General features: G+C 38.8%; 1 protein-coding gene across 8 annotated transcripts in view; it reads left to right on the top strand.

The window, feature by feature from the left end:
* MTUS2 (microtubule associated scaffold protein 2) overlaps positions 1–14,747 on the top strand; it is a 271,445-nt gene that overhangs the window by 55,202 nt on the left and 201,496 nt on the right. Inside the window, exon 3 of one of the 8 annotated variants that reach the window (XM_072930341.1) lies at positions 4,092–4,150. The exons of the other annotated variants lie outside the window; for them this stretch is intronic. The gene's annotated coding sequence lies outside the window, so the exon portion shown is untranslated. The remainder of the gene's footprint in view (positions 1–4,091; positions 4,151–14,747) is intronic. 8 annotated transcript variants of the gene reach the window in all.

The following is a 14,747-nucleotide window of genomic DNA, read 5'->3' as shown; positions in this document are numbered from 1 at the left end:
TCTCTGTGCTGTGATCGAATGGACAGAGGAGTTAAATTCTGTTAAATGGGGAAGGTGAAAAGTAAAAGATAGTAAGAGTTTCTGACCTGAAATGGAGGAATTACTGGGAACTGTGAAGAGAATTTCTTTGAAGATTTAATAAAGTATTAGTGACTGGCATTTCCTTATGGTGCCAGGAACAGGATGGTGAACCCCTGAATCAGAGTTAAAATTGAAGAAGGAGCTGTCAGCTAGAAAGAAAAGCTACCCAGGAGGCCCCAAAATTGGGAGCACTTGGACTCGTAGCCATGGATGTGCATGAAAGCTTTACTTTAGTTCTTTTCTCCCCATGTTCTTGTGTAAATCCTTTCATTTTGCAGGGCTGTCCTGCGTTGTTGCAAGGGAACATACCACTGGATACAATCAAGTCTGCGCATAACCACAGAGAAGGTAGAAGTGTTTGCAAATGTTAGTTTCTGTCTCAGAAGAGATTGGAGGCATTAACACTGTGTATTGGTTGCATGACTGGAAGAAAGGAAACTTGTTGGGATCTGCTCAAAGAGTAATAGCAGGAAACCTGCTAAAGTTAGGTTACCTGCTAAAGATAGGGATGTAGTCTGATAGCTTTTAAACTTCATAGCACATGAGAGCTATGTTATGACTTAAATATTGTCCTTCTGGTAACGCAAATTAAGTACCTGAACTGAGTGTGTTTTTGCATATGGTTGTTGCGAATGTACCTGATTCCCTTTCTGTTTATTTTAGTTTTAAATATCTCATATACAAGACTCTTCGGCAGCTCTTTCTTTGCAATTCATTGCTGTATTGTTGACTCATTGTCCATGATAAAGTGGAAGGGAGATAAACTGCAACTGGCTCTGTGCTTTTTACCCTACATGATCTTTAAATGCTTGACATAGCCCTGACCCATTTCAGACACCACTGAAATATGTACACTGAGTAATTGTGCAATGATTGGCCCAGTTGAGACTACAAGTGAAAAACACCTAAGGAGTTTGCAATTCCAGTAAGCCTTTAACAAAGCTGTACATGGGTAATTCTGTTAGTGTTTGCTTGTGGAAGGAGAGCGTCTCACAACAGGTTTGAAAAGCTTAGGAAAGCATTTTCAGACCACAGTAGTACTCAGTTATGGTCATTTAAATGACCACAAAAGATGACTTGTCAGGTAGCAACTTGGCTGGTTTAGTTTTAGAAGTATTATTTAAGAAAGTAGTTGGACTAACCTGGAAAAGAGAACAAGGAGGTTTGTCTTCAGCTAACTAGAAAACTATGTGTTCAATATTAGAAAGAAATGTAACAGGTAAAACTCTGGTCATTGGTTATTGCTTCAGAGCAATTACATTGATGTTAATTAAATCAGTAATATAGATGGAAAGGGACATCTACTGCCCAGGTATACTTAAGATCTACATTGCTGCAGAACAGTTTTGTTATGCTGTCTAATAAAAAGCAGCAGTGTTTAGTTATATCAGTAAAATCACTTAAAGGAACCAAAATACTGATAAGTTAATACTGATCCTTCTAATTATTGAATAAATTAGCATAAAGGAAATAAACTATGTAATCCTGGACTTAAAAGAAGGTAATTTTATTAGAATGATATTTTCTTTAATTGTTTCTTTTCTTAGTATTCAGGTGTGACTTTTTTACCATTGATAACAAAAAAGATATGGAAATTAAACCAATTATTAAATAAAGTATAGTATGTAGAAGTAGTTGCTTGCTCTTTGATTCAATAGATATATTTACTTTCAAATAATTTATGAAGACTAGTGCATTCAGTGAAGTTCTAAAAACTTGGTCTTTTTCGATTCACATCATAATAGTGCTTCCATTAGTAGTGTACCCACATTCCAAAATTCACATCTTTTCCAGTAAAAATACGTGAATTCATGTTAACAATGCAGCAGGCAAGAATTCTGTGAAACTATTTCACAGAAGAAATTGCAGAGGTGATAATTTAATTTTTTTCCTGTTTTGTTATTTTGGCTACTGCCTTTTTGTCTGCTTTCTTAAGTGGGTTTTGTAGTGGCTGATGCCAGTATGAGAAAGGATGTGTGTAGGGAGCCAGAGTAAGAAGCTGTCTTTGGTAGTCTGACTATGAGTCACAGAATATATCAAGTTTGAAGAGACCCACAAGGTCCATCGAGTCCAGCTCCTGGCCCTGCACAGCACCATCCCCAAGAGTCACACCATGGACCTGAGAGCATTGTCCAAATGCTTCTTGAGCTCTGTCAGGCTGGCTGTGACCACTTCCCTGGGGAGCCTGTGCCAGTATCCACACATTCTCTGGGTGAAGAACTGTTTCCTAATGTCCAACATAAATGTCCCGTGACACAGCTTCAGGCCATTCCCTTGGGTCCTCTCACTGGCACCAGAGAGAGAGAGAGAAGAGATCAGTGCCTGCCCCTTCTCTTCCGCTCTCCAGGAAGTTGCAGACTGCAATGAGGTCTCCTCTCAGTTTCCTGCAGGCTGAACAGACCAAGTGACCTCAGCAGCTCCTCATGTCGTGCAGCAGCTCCTCATGTTTCCCCTCCAGACCCTCCACCATCTTCATTGCCCTCCTTTGGACACTCTCTAATGACTTAATCTCTTTCTTAAGTCTCATAAGTTTCAGATGTCTTCAGACTTCAGCAATGTGCGGAAAGAGGGAGGGGAAATAAAAACAGATGAATGCTATCAGACTTGCCATTACATTCAGAGGACTCTTATTGAATTAATTTGAAGTCTGTGCATTGATCAGTCCTTAGTTTGGATGACTGGCACTGTGTTGTAAATAGTGGTGAAAACTGATGAGGATGTTGTCTAACCTTTCCTTGTAATGGCAGCATCAATCACTTCATGATTAACATGCTCACAGGCACTTTTTTCATCTTCTGCTATAGCATTTCTTCCAGTAAAAAAACTGGATTAACAGCTGAGTGCTGAAGGAAGAGATTTCTCTGAAAGACTTTCTATGAAAGTCCATGGAAAAACATAATTTGTCATGTGTCACCTGGAATAATGAAGCACAGAGAGATACCCTTCTCATCCCTCAGAATCAATAGTTTTTTAAATATAAATGGAAATATATAACTGACAATAAGGATTGGTTTTCCATTGAATACCTGTAATCAAATTATATAGTAACTTTGATTTATAAATGCATTTTTTTTCTGGATGGGGAGAGATCAGTCTAATCACATTTTCATAGCCAAAATCTCATTCTTCTGGTGTATCAATCAACTACGTTCCTCCTCTCACCCCTCTCTTGAGCATGAATATTTATTTAGCAATATTCAGGAAAAGTATGTAGCAAAGAAATCTAACTGCAAATTGTAAGATAAAGCAAAGAGAGAAAACATCTAACTGCATAGAAAAGTATAACTTTTCATTGTTAAGTTTTCAGAATGCTCTTTTGAAGAAACAGTCAATTTTCATCACTACTTGTACTCTAAATAAATGAGTAAAGGAAAGTATACCTAATAGATATCAGTGTAAGAGGTTACTTTATTTATTGTGCTCTTAAAATATTTTATGAGTATTTGATCTAATATTGCTTTTTCTCTGTACTGTCCTAAGAGCATTTATACAAAGTTTTTCATGGCCACTAGAATTTCTAAAGCATGTGTAATTCCCCCATCAACACAATTCTGAGAAATTAGAAGGTGTTATTTACCTACGCCCTCTGTGGCACACAGCACTTAAACTGTCAACAGGTCACTGTCTTAAAGATTGCATCCTTTAGTGTTTTGGAGTCACTGATCTTCTGAGCTGAAAATTTCATTTTCTCTGACTTTTCTTCAACCTGCCACAGAAGCACTATGTCCACATTTGAGAGCTGCTCACAGAGTGTTCAGTTCTCCTAGCACTGCATTGGCCCAAAGCTTGTGCTGAAGTGCAAGCTGCAACTCAGGCACTGAAATAAATAGAAAATCTATGCTAAAAAATAGAAACTAATAGAAAAGCTTGTTCAAATGTAATCTAGACTGGTGCTTGTGTGAAAAAAAACATACTGGCATTTTAATAGATATTCTATAATTCAAAGAATTTTCCTATTGATCTAGAGTGAATTGTTTTGGATTTTTTTCCCATTTTGGTATCTTTTGAAGGCTTCTGATGAACAGAGCAAGAGTCTTCCCCAAGGAGCATCTTCAGCAGAAACCAAATAGTAAGTAATACAGGAGATATGCAAGGTGCGCCTTGCAGATAGCAACTCGATTCCACATAGTATAATGGCTACCTCCAGAAATTACACTGCTTTATAACTGTAAAGTATAAGGCAGTGTAATATGATTATATCATGCATATGATACCCAGTTTACATGCAGCCCATGCTTTGTTTTTGGACTTGCACTGGTAGGGCCGTAATCCATTTTTTTCAGCAAGCTTTGTGTCCTCCGCTCTTTGTCAGATGTACAAACTAAGGAAGAGATTGTAAAATAAAAGCATTTTTAAACATCTAAGTGTTCTTATCCCACTTCAGCCAGCTGGCTTTAGGTGATTAATATTAGTCATTTCACAAGAAACAAACAGCTGTATTGAAATTGAAACCTGTTATAAACCGACTTCTGATCCCACACCTAACTTCCTGTGAGGGAAAGCTCATCTTTCTGCAAGTTGACGTGCTTTAACTTAGCAATGAATAAGGGATTTCTGGGAATATAAGGGAAACAAACTTGGGTAAAATTGTGAAAGCTCACCTATTTCACAGTCAAAAAATCTCAGTCTGCGGTGCTTGTTCCAATTCTGAAAGAGCTGGACTAGACATCCCATGTGTGCTTTGTCTTTGGGGACTTCCTTTGGGCTGTGATTATTTTGTGGGAAATAATAGGTCACTTGCAGATATGTGCAGTAGATTCATCACTTAAAATGCAGAGGGGAGATAATTAGATTTTTTTGAAACTTGGCTGTAATGGTTTGTCCTACTTTGTGACTGACACTTCAGGCAAATTATTTAGAACACTTATGTATTAATTAGAAGCTGTAGATGGGATCATATTTCTTATCTTTTTGATAACATATGTTATGAGCGATCCAAAAAGGATGGTAACAGCAAATTGATTGTTTACTAAAAGTCAGGTCACTGAGGAAATTCAGAGTGGTTGGTAGGTGTCAGAAATGTTCAGGGTCTTGGAGCAAAGGAATGTCCTCATGTATAAAATATGCCCAAACTCCTGGTATGTGTGAGAAGGACATAGTAGGCATGAAGCCTATTCCCTACTCCTGGTAGGAGTAAGAGTTGTAGTTTACTGGGGCACATCTTCTTGATTTCCTGCCTGGCTGCTGCTTCCCAACTACGAGCAGAGACGCAGACGGGTAAAGGGATGATGCCTGGTACATCAGCAGCTTCACCACAGAGGTACCATATAGAGGTTCTGTGCGAGGGCAGGCGTAATACATGAGAGCTGCTTCATACAGCTTGATGCAGCATAATCCCTGAATCCTGCTTGGGATACACTCTAGATGGGTGGAAAGCTGGCTGGTTTGTTGGGCCCACAGACTGGTAGTTAATTGTTATGGATAAAGGGAAGGGGCAAGATTTTTTTTTACACCTGCCATGCTTTTTTCTCTTTTGAAGTTCAAATTTTAGATGAGGTTTTGCACATCTAGGAGATAATTGCTTTCCAGTTTTGATATGTACTTTATATACCAATTCTTCCAGTCATTAGACACAAATTGCGGTACTTTGCAAACAGATCTGATTTATTGTCTGACTTGACTAGTAATGAAGCATTTTGACTGTATCTGGCCTAATTCCCTGCTGTGTAAGCATATGTAGCAACTTAGAAGTGAATGGCAATACATGAGATTGTGCTCGTGATAAGTTGGGCTCATTATTAATAAAATACAATAAATAAATAGGTTTTGTTCTCGTAAATTATTTGAATATTCAGACCAGGACCTGCTGATAAGCAATTATAAAGAAATATTTCCTCTGACAAAAGAAATATCAGATTTTCCCAAGAAAACTAAATAAAACAAAAAATGCTGAGTTAGAAGACCTTCTATTAAATAGGTACAACACTCAAAATGATGCCTGATCCTATATGAGCTTCAGTGCTGACAAAAGTTATGCATCCCTTCTGAGTGTAGACTTTGGGGTAGTTGAAGGCATGTGTGATGCATTGTCCTGCCTTAGGCTGAATCCTCTGTGGAGATAGCTCCTGCTCTCTATTTACTACATAGCAGAGAGCTAAAATTTATTTATTTAGCAGAGAGCTAAAATGATTATTTTGGACTAGACAACATAGTTTTGGATTGCTAAAATTAACTAAGTCATATCCATAGCCACTATATTTATCTTCAGCGTATCTATTTCTATTTTGTTTTTAATTTAATGTCTCTCCACTCACCCATTTTCTATGTCTTCTGCAGTTTTTCTCTAAATCCATCTCCCACATCGTACAAGTTATTTCCTTTAATTTAACCATGATCTTTGATGCTGGAATGTCAAATGGGATTCTGTGATACTTCTGCTCCACTCCATTTGCTTAGACATTGATTTTCTTAAAGCATTTAAGTACTGAAAAAGTCAATAGGGCTATATACAAGTAATATAAAGGCATCTTGGTAACTTATAGAGAAAGAGCCAATTGACAGAGTTTCATGTCATTCAGTGAGAGGGAAACCTGTGGTTTCTAGCTGAGAGCAAATGAGAGCACAATTCTCTAACACCCTGTGTTCCACACCTGCCCATCAAGGGTAACCACAGTCCCACAAGCTACAAGAAGACGGAGTACGATCTGGAGAAAATAGTGTGAATATCCCAACAAGCAATAGGGGCTTCTAGTTCCCAGAAGTGCCACTGTTTTCTTGGCTGGCTCATGCCCTGAGGAACTTTACTGGGAACTCCCAGGGACACCATCAGGAGTTTTCTGGCAGCAACAGCTCTTCCTTAGACCAATTATCCCTTCTCATTTCTGCCTGGCTTGTTACAGGAGGGATGTATTTGCTCAAGTCTGGTGTTAGGGAGCTGCTGTGAGCTGGGATGGCCTCTGCACCCTCTCAGGTGTTGGAGGGGATTTTGGCATTATATATAGCCTCCCGCTGGGCTCTGGCTAACTCCAGATGTGTGTCCCCACCACTGCCTCCAAATGGGCTGCCCAGCTCCTTGTGGAAAGACTTTCAAGCCCTCACAAATGACATCAGGTGAAAAGGAAGGCAGGGCTGCCACCATCTGAATGTGAAGGCAAACCATCAGAGACCCAGCAGTATTTTTGATCAGTGGCTCCACTGCCACTTTCAAAGTGCATTATGAATTAATGGCCAAGTATTTCACAAGATGTAATGCAATAGGACTCAAGCTCCAAGGCCAGAAATATCCAAGTGTAAAGATAACTGATGTTTGCAGAGATATCTTAAAAATTTGTCTTCTGGTGCATGTAATGGGATTTTTCTGTCTGTTTGCCACATAGCTGAGAAATGCAAAAGCTAGAGTATGGTAAGATTATAATCAGATTCATTTGTTTTTCAATTACTGCTGGGTATATTTTATTTCTGAGGCTGGGACAGGATCCAGCATTTTTAGCCTGAATGTGGATAATACAGGTTACAATTTTTTCCTCAAAATGTTGGAGTGCTTATTTTTCCTGTGTTTGACATTATATAATCACAGATATTGTAATTATAGGTATTCATTTTTTGTGATGAAATGTGGCTAGTGTAACAACATTTTTCAAATAACTGTCTCTTTCTCAGAGAAAGAGAAAGAAATATTTGGCAGTATCCCATTCTGCCATTTAATTGAGCCTTGTGAAACATGTGAGCAGGGAGAAGAACAGGAAGTCTTAAACCCTAGAACTTACAAATTAGACATGTGTCTGTCATATAAAATAGGAGAAATTCCTAGAAGGAATGATTAGCACTGTGAGGAAGGTGGTGTAATGCAAGCACGCACAGCAGGTACCTATCAGTCACCTAAGTGAACATGACCAAGCCCCCAGTGGTAGGACCTAAGAATGTATGTGCTGCTGGAATTCTCTTCCCACAAAGGTACATCAACAGAGACCCCTGGAAATGAAATAAAAACCTTTCATAAGTGTCTTTCAAAGTGGTGGTAGAGAAGAGACAATTGCTTGATTTGTATTTCCTTGTTCATTTAAGAGACAGAGTATTTTTTTGTGTCTGTGCAAAGATATGGATGCATATTCACAGTGTAAACAAGCTGTCAGATTTCACTCCCTTTGTACTTGCAGTTCATTGCTTTAGGCCGTGACCGCCTGAGAGGATAAGTGATAGAGGTTTGCCTTCTGGTAACATGTTCTGTTTGCCAATCTTAAATCTGCTTTTTCTTCTATACCTAAAACCATAAATTTGGTATAGGAAGGTCAGTCAGCGGTGTTACATTAAGCAGTGAAGCAGCCTAAGGGATGAGCTCTGTCAGGTATGCACTTCTGCATGCTTCTCTCAAGGATAATGATATTTTTCTCCAGAAAACATTAATTATTAACTTCACTTCCTGTGATACACTGTAAGATACACATTTTGACTTTCAGATAGATAATCCAAGTAATATTCTGTGAAAGATGGTCTGCAAATAGTCTAAGAAGCATCCAGTAAAGGAGATCCTCTATGCAAATGTGGTATAAACATCTAGAATAAAGGGATGAGGAGAGCCAGATTGTGGATCCTCTCATAGCATGGGATTTTGTTCCTGCAAAGGGCTTTTCATATAGGTTTCATGAGCTGATACTATGAACTACTTTCATCCCTTTATCTGCATGTGCTCGTTATGTGTAATTTTTGTCTTACCCCGGGACAAGGCCTCAAGCCCAATGCTGGAGGGAAAACCTTTCCCTAAAGGCTCAGCAACTCCCAGCTTAGGCAGATACATTGCTGCTGGAATACACCAGGCAGAAATGAGAAGAGATAGTTGGTCTGGGTAGGAGATACTGTTGGAATTCCTGGTGGTGCTCCTAGGAGCTCCAGAGATGTTCCCTAAGTCGGACTCAGTCAAGAAAACAGTGGCATTTCTGAGAACAAGGAGCCCCTGCTGTTCGTTGGGATATTTGCACTGTATCCCCATTGTCCCTGCACTTGGTTGAGTTCCTGTGTCAGACAGTCTTCCACAGCCACAACAGCCATCCTGCCCTTTGCACCAACACACTTTCTGTCTTCTAGCAAAGCCTAGTAGCTAATCCATCCCCTTTGGAGGTCTCACCACTGGACTCTGCATTGCTCCTTTTACATTGATGGAGTTGTCTTAGCAACAGCAAGAAGTTTAGGGTCGGGCAAGGTGTGATCTCTGTTCAGTGCAGTGCAGAATTCACAAGGCCATGCAAATGTTTTATGACAATAATTTCCCTTCCCTTCCTTCAACAGATTGTTGTGTTCTTTTAGCAGCTGAACTCATTTTGTTATTTGTGGCCCATTATTACTGCTTCTAGGGAGATCTGACAAAACCATTACTGAAATTGTTCACTTAGAGTTATACATGGTATCCAAAGGACCTGCTGTTTTGTTGAGCTGCACAGCTCAGGAGATTTTCTAGCCTCACACTGACTGTGGGTTGCTATGCTGGCAACAGCAGCATGTGACAGCAGTAGTGCCACTGCTTGTACCAAGTGCAATCATCACTGTGGCATCAGAAATGAAAACCAGCTGAGAAAATAGGGAGTTTTTTCTCTTGAACTTGCCAGCGTAGAGATTTCCTGCTTGGTGTCATAGCATATGAAGAAATTTGGTTGGGGTGGCTCATTCAGTCCAGGATCACCTCGGTGTCCGCTCCTCCTGCTTTCTGGTGCTGCTGATTTTCGGAGCGGGGTTCACAGCCAGTTTGGCCAGGAGAAATACAATAAAAGAAGTTAAAAGTTCTGCTATTGTGCCTCACTAGTGAGATATAATTAACCAGTAGGGAGTCATGGGTCTGGAGAAAATTTCTGTCTGTTCCTACACGAGAAGCAATATGACTTCCTAAGGGATTTCATTCTGTTATTCTGTGAAGATGGTGCCTCTGATGTCTAATCAGCAGCAGAATTAGAAGGACAGAGCATGGTCAGAGCAGATTAAATCTTCATGGTTTACAGTTGTTGTAATAGCTTTTTTAGCTGCTAATATCTTGATTGAAATGTGATTTTCTTTCTTCTTTTTTTTTTTTTTTTTTTTTCCTACATAACACTCATATATTGGGCGTATTTTGATCTAAGAAGGACAAAAATTACAGGCAAAACACCAACCCCCTCTGCCAAGCCATAAGCTGCAGAGGACAAGGACACTAATGAAAGTGTCATATGGGTGTCTCTTAGGTCCATTTTCCATAGGCTGGTGCCTGAATACTTATCCTTTTACCATTAATGTTTCCTAGAAGGATTCCCCCTGGACAGGTGGCCTACTGCAGAGAAATTTGGCTTCAGCAGCCAAAGGGGCCAGGCTTGTGCTCAGTGCAGGACCAAAGCTGGAGATTTTGGTCTTGCAATGGGAGGCACAGCTTGTTGCTTTCAGCCCCTCTTTGGGAAGGGTGTTCAGTGTGCCAGCCTCTCTGCTTCCAGGGAAGGCCCTGGGACTTTCCTCAGCTGAGCCCTTGGATGCTGCTGGCTTTAAACTGCCTGGAACAGCAGAGCTGTTTCTCATAGTGCTTCCCATTGGAAGAACTGAATCATTCTGGATTTCATATGCAGGTGGTTTTCCTTCTGGGGGCTCACTCAACACAGAGAAGGAAAATTGGCTAAACAATTTTACTTTAGTTTACAGACATCCTCTCAAGTGGTATTCAACCTCTCCAAGGTGTGAATTATAGATGTTTATTTGTTTAGAGAAAGCCTTGACTGAAACATAATTAAAATTGTATAAACATTTGTATTACTCTTACAGACTTTAAATTTACACAAAGTTTTTCATGAAAGTTTGTTTTTCAACCAAATCGTCTGTCAATGTTTGAAGTTATAAAGGTATATTCATATAGGTAAATAAATTTGTTACCTATCTTTCATTTGTGATACTCAGTAGATTATAAAAATAAACTAGAAGAAAAAGGAAAATAAGTTTATAGAAAATGGAGAAGGTAGGCTGGCAGGTATATTAGTGGTGAGCAAAGAAAATTGGAAGACAGGCTGAGAAGTAATGACATGCTGTTTTTTTTTTATGGACACTCATTATTTCTGCGGGGAACATCTGCTCTGCAAGGGTTCTTCGCAGCAGCTCGCCAGCAGAGGTGAATAACCCCAGATTACCTCATCTTCAATGCATATTATACCTCATCCACATTTCAATTGATGCTGGCTCCTTCTGTTTTCAAGTTTAAATACAATTCTGAGGTTTCTGGTTGAAGTCCCTCTCCTCCATCCCAAGAGGAGAATAATTTTGGGAACACATTCATATATATGACAGTTTTTATCTAAGATGGGATAAATCCTTCTGTTACTAAGTTACTGTTTTAACCACTGTGGACAGAGGTAGTTTAGCCAAAAACCTTGTGCACATTTACCTGCAATGTAGATGTCTGAGTTCAGATGAATCCAGCTCTGAAGTATCTGTTGACTGTGATTTGTGACACCTATCTCTGGAGATCTTGAAAAGCTTCCCAGGTCTTACTTCCTCCCCTGTATACCTCACTATCTGGAAAATTTCGTCCCATTATCTTTAAATGTTTATTTGTGGATGGGTAAAGGTCCTGGCATGCTGAGCACGTTAAAGGTCTTCTCCAAGTTTACATAAGATATTCTTTTTTGTTTGCTGTGAGAATTGCTCTTTATATGAAGGCACTCAAACCCATGTAATATCAGCACACCTAGCTGTAACAATACCAGAGACACTGTCTTTGATATTTTCAAGGGAGTTGAAACAATCACTGTTAATCACTCAAAGATATGAAAATTACTTATCCAAGTGAAAGATAGGGTGCTTGACTTTCCTTTTAGTTACATTGGTGAAAATTGAGAGTTGCTGGTGTCAATTATTTTTTGTCTGGCTTAATGGAGATAACAATCAGGTCCCTTAGCTTCTAATCAAGTTTGATATTACCCTGGTGAGTTGTTCTAATCCCTTAAATGGCACCATGTGGTAAGAAATCAATTGTGTTATGAATATTACTCAGCTTTTCAGTTGTGCTGGTGTAGTTTGGTCTAATTGCCTAATTTTCCCTTCTCAATAAAGAAAATATTCAGAATTCTCTATTGTGCCACATCTCCAGTAGACATCCATGTTTGTAATTCTCAATATAAAAAAGAATGACAAATATTTTTTGTTAAAGAAGTTTTGAATATGCAACTCAGAATAACTAGGAAGTAGTAAGCACACTATCTTAACAAGCACCTTGTCCTTGTTTTCTATACTTAGTGCACAAATGCTTGGGTAAGTTGTGGTTTTGGGTTTTTTGGGTTTTTTTGGGGTTTTTTTGTTCTTTTTTTTTTGTTTTGGTTTTGGTTTTTTTTGTTTGTTTTTTGTTTTTTGTTTTTTTTTCTGAAGGCAACCTCTTGGCAGTGCAGATAGTGCAGGTTATTTCTGCTGTTGCATGTGTGGGATTCTGCATGCAAAATTTATACATTTCTGATCAATAGTTCTACAAGTGCTGCTGTGCACAGAAAGGATGGGAATGTTCTACTTAGAACCAAATACATCTGGAACACAGTTTTGTATACTATAAATTCTGTAGTGGAATAAAACAACACAAATAAGTACACAGCAGTTTGCTGTTAGAGTTACTTAGGTGCAAAATTCTATCATTTGGGAATATCTTTTCTCTTGTAGTTGCTTTGACTCTGGCTCTAAAACCAAACCAGTAGATAGAGTTTGTTCATGTGTATGCTTGGTCATCCTGTGGCCAAGGTGAAGAGATATTTTTGTCTATTTTCTGAAGACAAAACATTATGAATCACTGAACATTTGCTTTGTGCTTGGAGTAGTCTCCACTGTGCAGAAATGCCTTGGAGCACTGTGAGAGGGATTGCTTGTGTAAGCCCTGAAAGGTAAATATGGCATTTAGAGACACCATGAGATGAAAAAAATTCAACAGCTTGGTTTCTTAAAAGCCATGTTACCTGGCAAATGACCTGTCCTACTTGTGACCTTCCTGCTGGTGTGTCAAAACAGACCACCATGCTACAGCACTAAAATGCAGCAATGTGTCACTGTATTCAATATAAGATATGCTTGCGGGACTTGTGGGATAGTTGAGAACAAGGTAAGCAACAGGCATAAGCAAAAGCCAGTTGTGATCACGTGTGTAATAATAAAAAAGACATTTGCCTCACTGGAGAAACCCTTGTGCACAGGTCTGGGTGTAGGTATTTTCTGAAGCAATCGGAATTATTGGCATCACGGACTGTTTGCCCTTCTGGCTAAGTTCATGCTTCATGAAACCTTTTGAATTGCAACATCAAAACAGTGATCATGGACTTGGAAAAATATTTTTGGGTTTCTTATACCCTCTAAGGAAGAATCTCTTCACAGAACTAGACCTGATAGTGGAGTATTAAATGAGTAGCAATTGATAATATTCATAAACTTCTTATGCATTGATCAAATTATTATCTGTTTGTGTTATATATTTTTTTTGTTTCCTTTCTTTTTATTTCCATTGAGGAAAATATGGACTAACAATTCTTCAGAATCATAAATTTCTTATAATTGTTTTATTATGGTGGAGATTAAAAGAGCAGAACAAAGGGAAGGTGTTTTATATAAAGTGACAGTTGATTAACCTCTGCTTGCCCATAAAATACCTCTTTATCCCAGCCATCTCTGAATATCATGCTTTATTTTCCAGAAGATATTCTATGCTTGGGGCACATTTCCTTGAATCTTTGCAAACCACTGATGCTCAGAATACATTCTGCTTAGCATAATCACATTAATTCCAGTTTTCACAGACATATGTGTTCCACCCTCCACATCTCTTAATCACTAATCCCACCTCCATGAAAAGCTTTTTTTGGGAGAAGCATGCCATAAAAGATGAAATTAAGTTGTTCCAGAACCAGTTTCTGAATGTCACATGGAAGTTTTTACTCTTGGCAACACTGACATCAGTGTGCCTTTACTTCAGAAAAAAAGTCTAGACGTGAAGCAAAAACCTGTGCTTTTCTTAAGCTGTCAACTTTGGCAACACAGGGACTAAGCTTTTTCTCAGAACTGTTTCATCCTAATCACTACTGGGGAAGTTTGATTGATCAGGCTGGAATATGTCCCACTGGTAGCTCATCAGCTCAGTCCTGGACATGGATTATCCTTATTGTTGAGTGGGCATGATGCTTTGACTGAGACTGGAAAAAACTCACATGTTCTTAAAATGCTGTTATATGTTTATATTCATGCTTGCCAATCCTAAGACTTCCCTTTACTATTGTTTTTTGAGAGGGAAGCAAAAATGGAGGAGTATGAATGAGGAAGAAAAAGGGAGAAACAAACAAGTGAAACACTGGCATAACCAAGCTGGGGCTGTTAAAAGTGGGAGATTAGCATTTGTATTAATAAGGAGGCACTGTGAAAGTCTAGACTGGAAAAGGCCTTCCGTACTGAGTATTTCAGTGAGAGCTGTCTTGTCTGGTTTAAGATACTGGCCTCAGGTAAAGAATTAATAAAATATGAACTTGACAATAACTTCTTCTCCTGGATATAATTGTTCATTATATTTTATTAAGTCCAAAGAACTTAATAAGAAAGAAAATATCATTATTAAAATTGTCTTCCCGAAATGATTGCACATGGAAGAATTATCTAAGGATCATTTCATCTTGATTGTGTATCATGCTGTGTATCGAATTACATCAGATTTATTCCACAAGCAGTCATCCTTCAGGACCATATGACTGGCAAAAGCTTATTCGAGC

Source organism: Taeniopygia guttata, chromosome 1 (genome assembly GCF_048771995.1).
Source record: "Taeniopygia guttata chromosome 1, bTaeGut7.mat, whole genome shotgun sequence".
Taxonomy (NCBI): domain Eukaryota; kingdom Metazoa; phylum Chordata; class Aves; order Passeriformes; family Estrildidae; genus Taeniopygia; species Taeniopygia guttata.
Note: the sequence above shows the minus strand (reverse complement) of the source record. Positions and strands in the feature narration are given on the sequence as shown.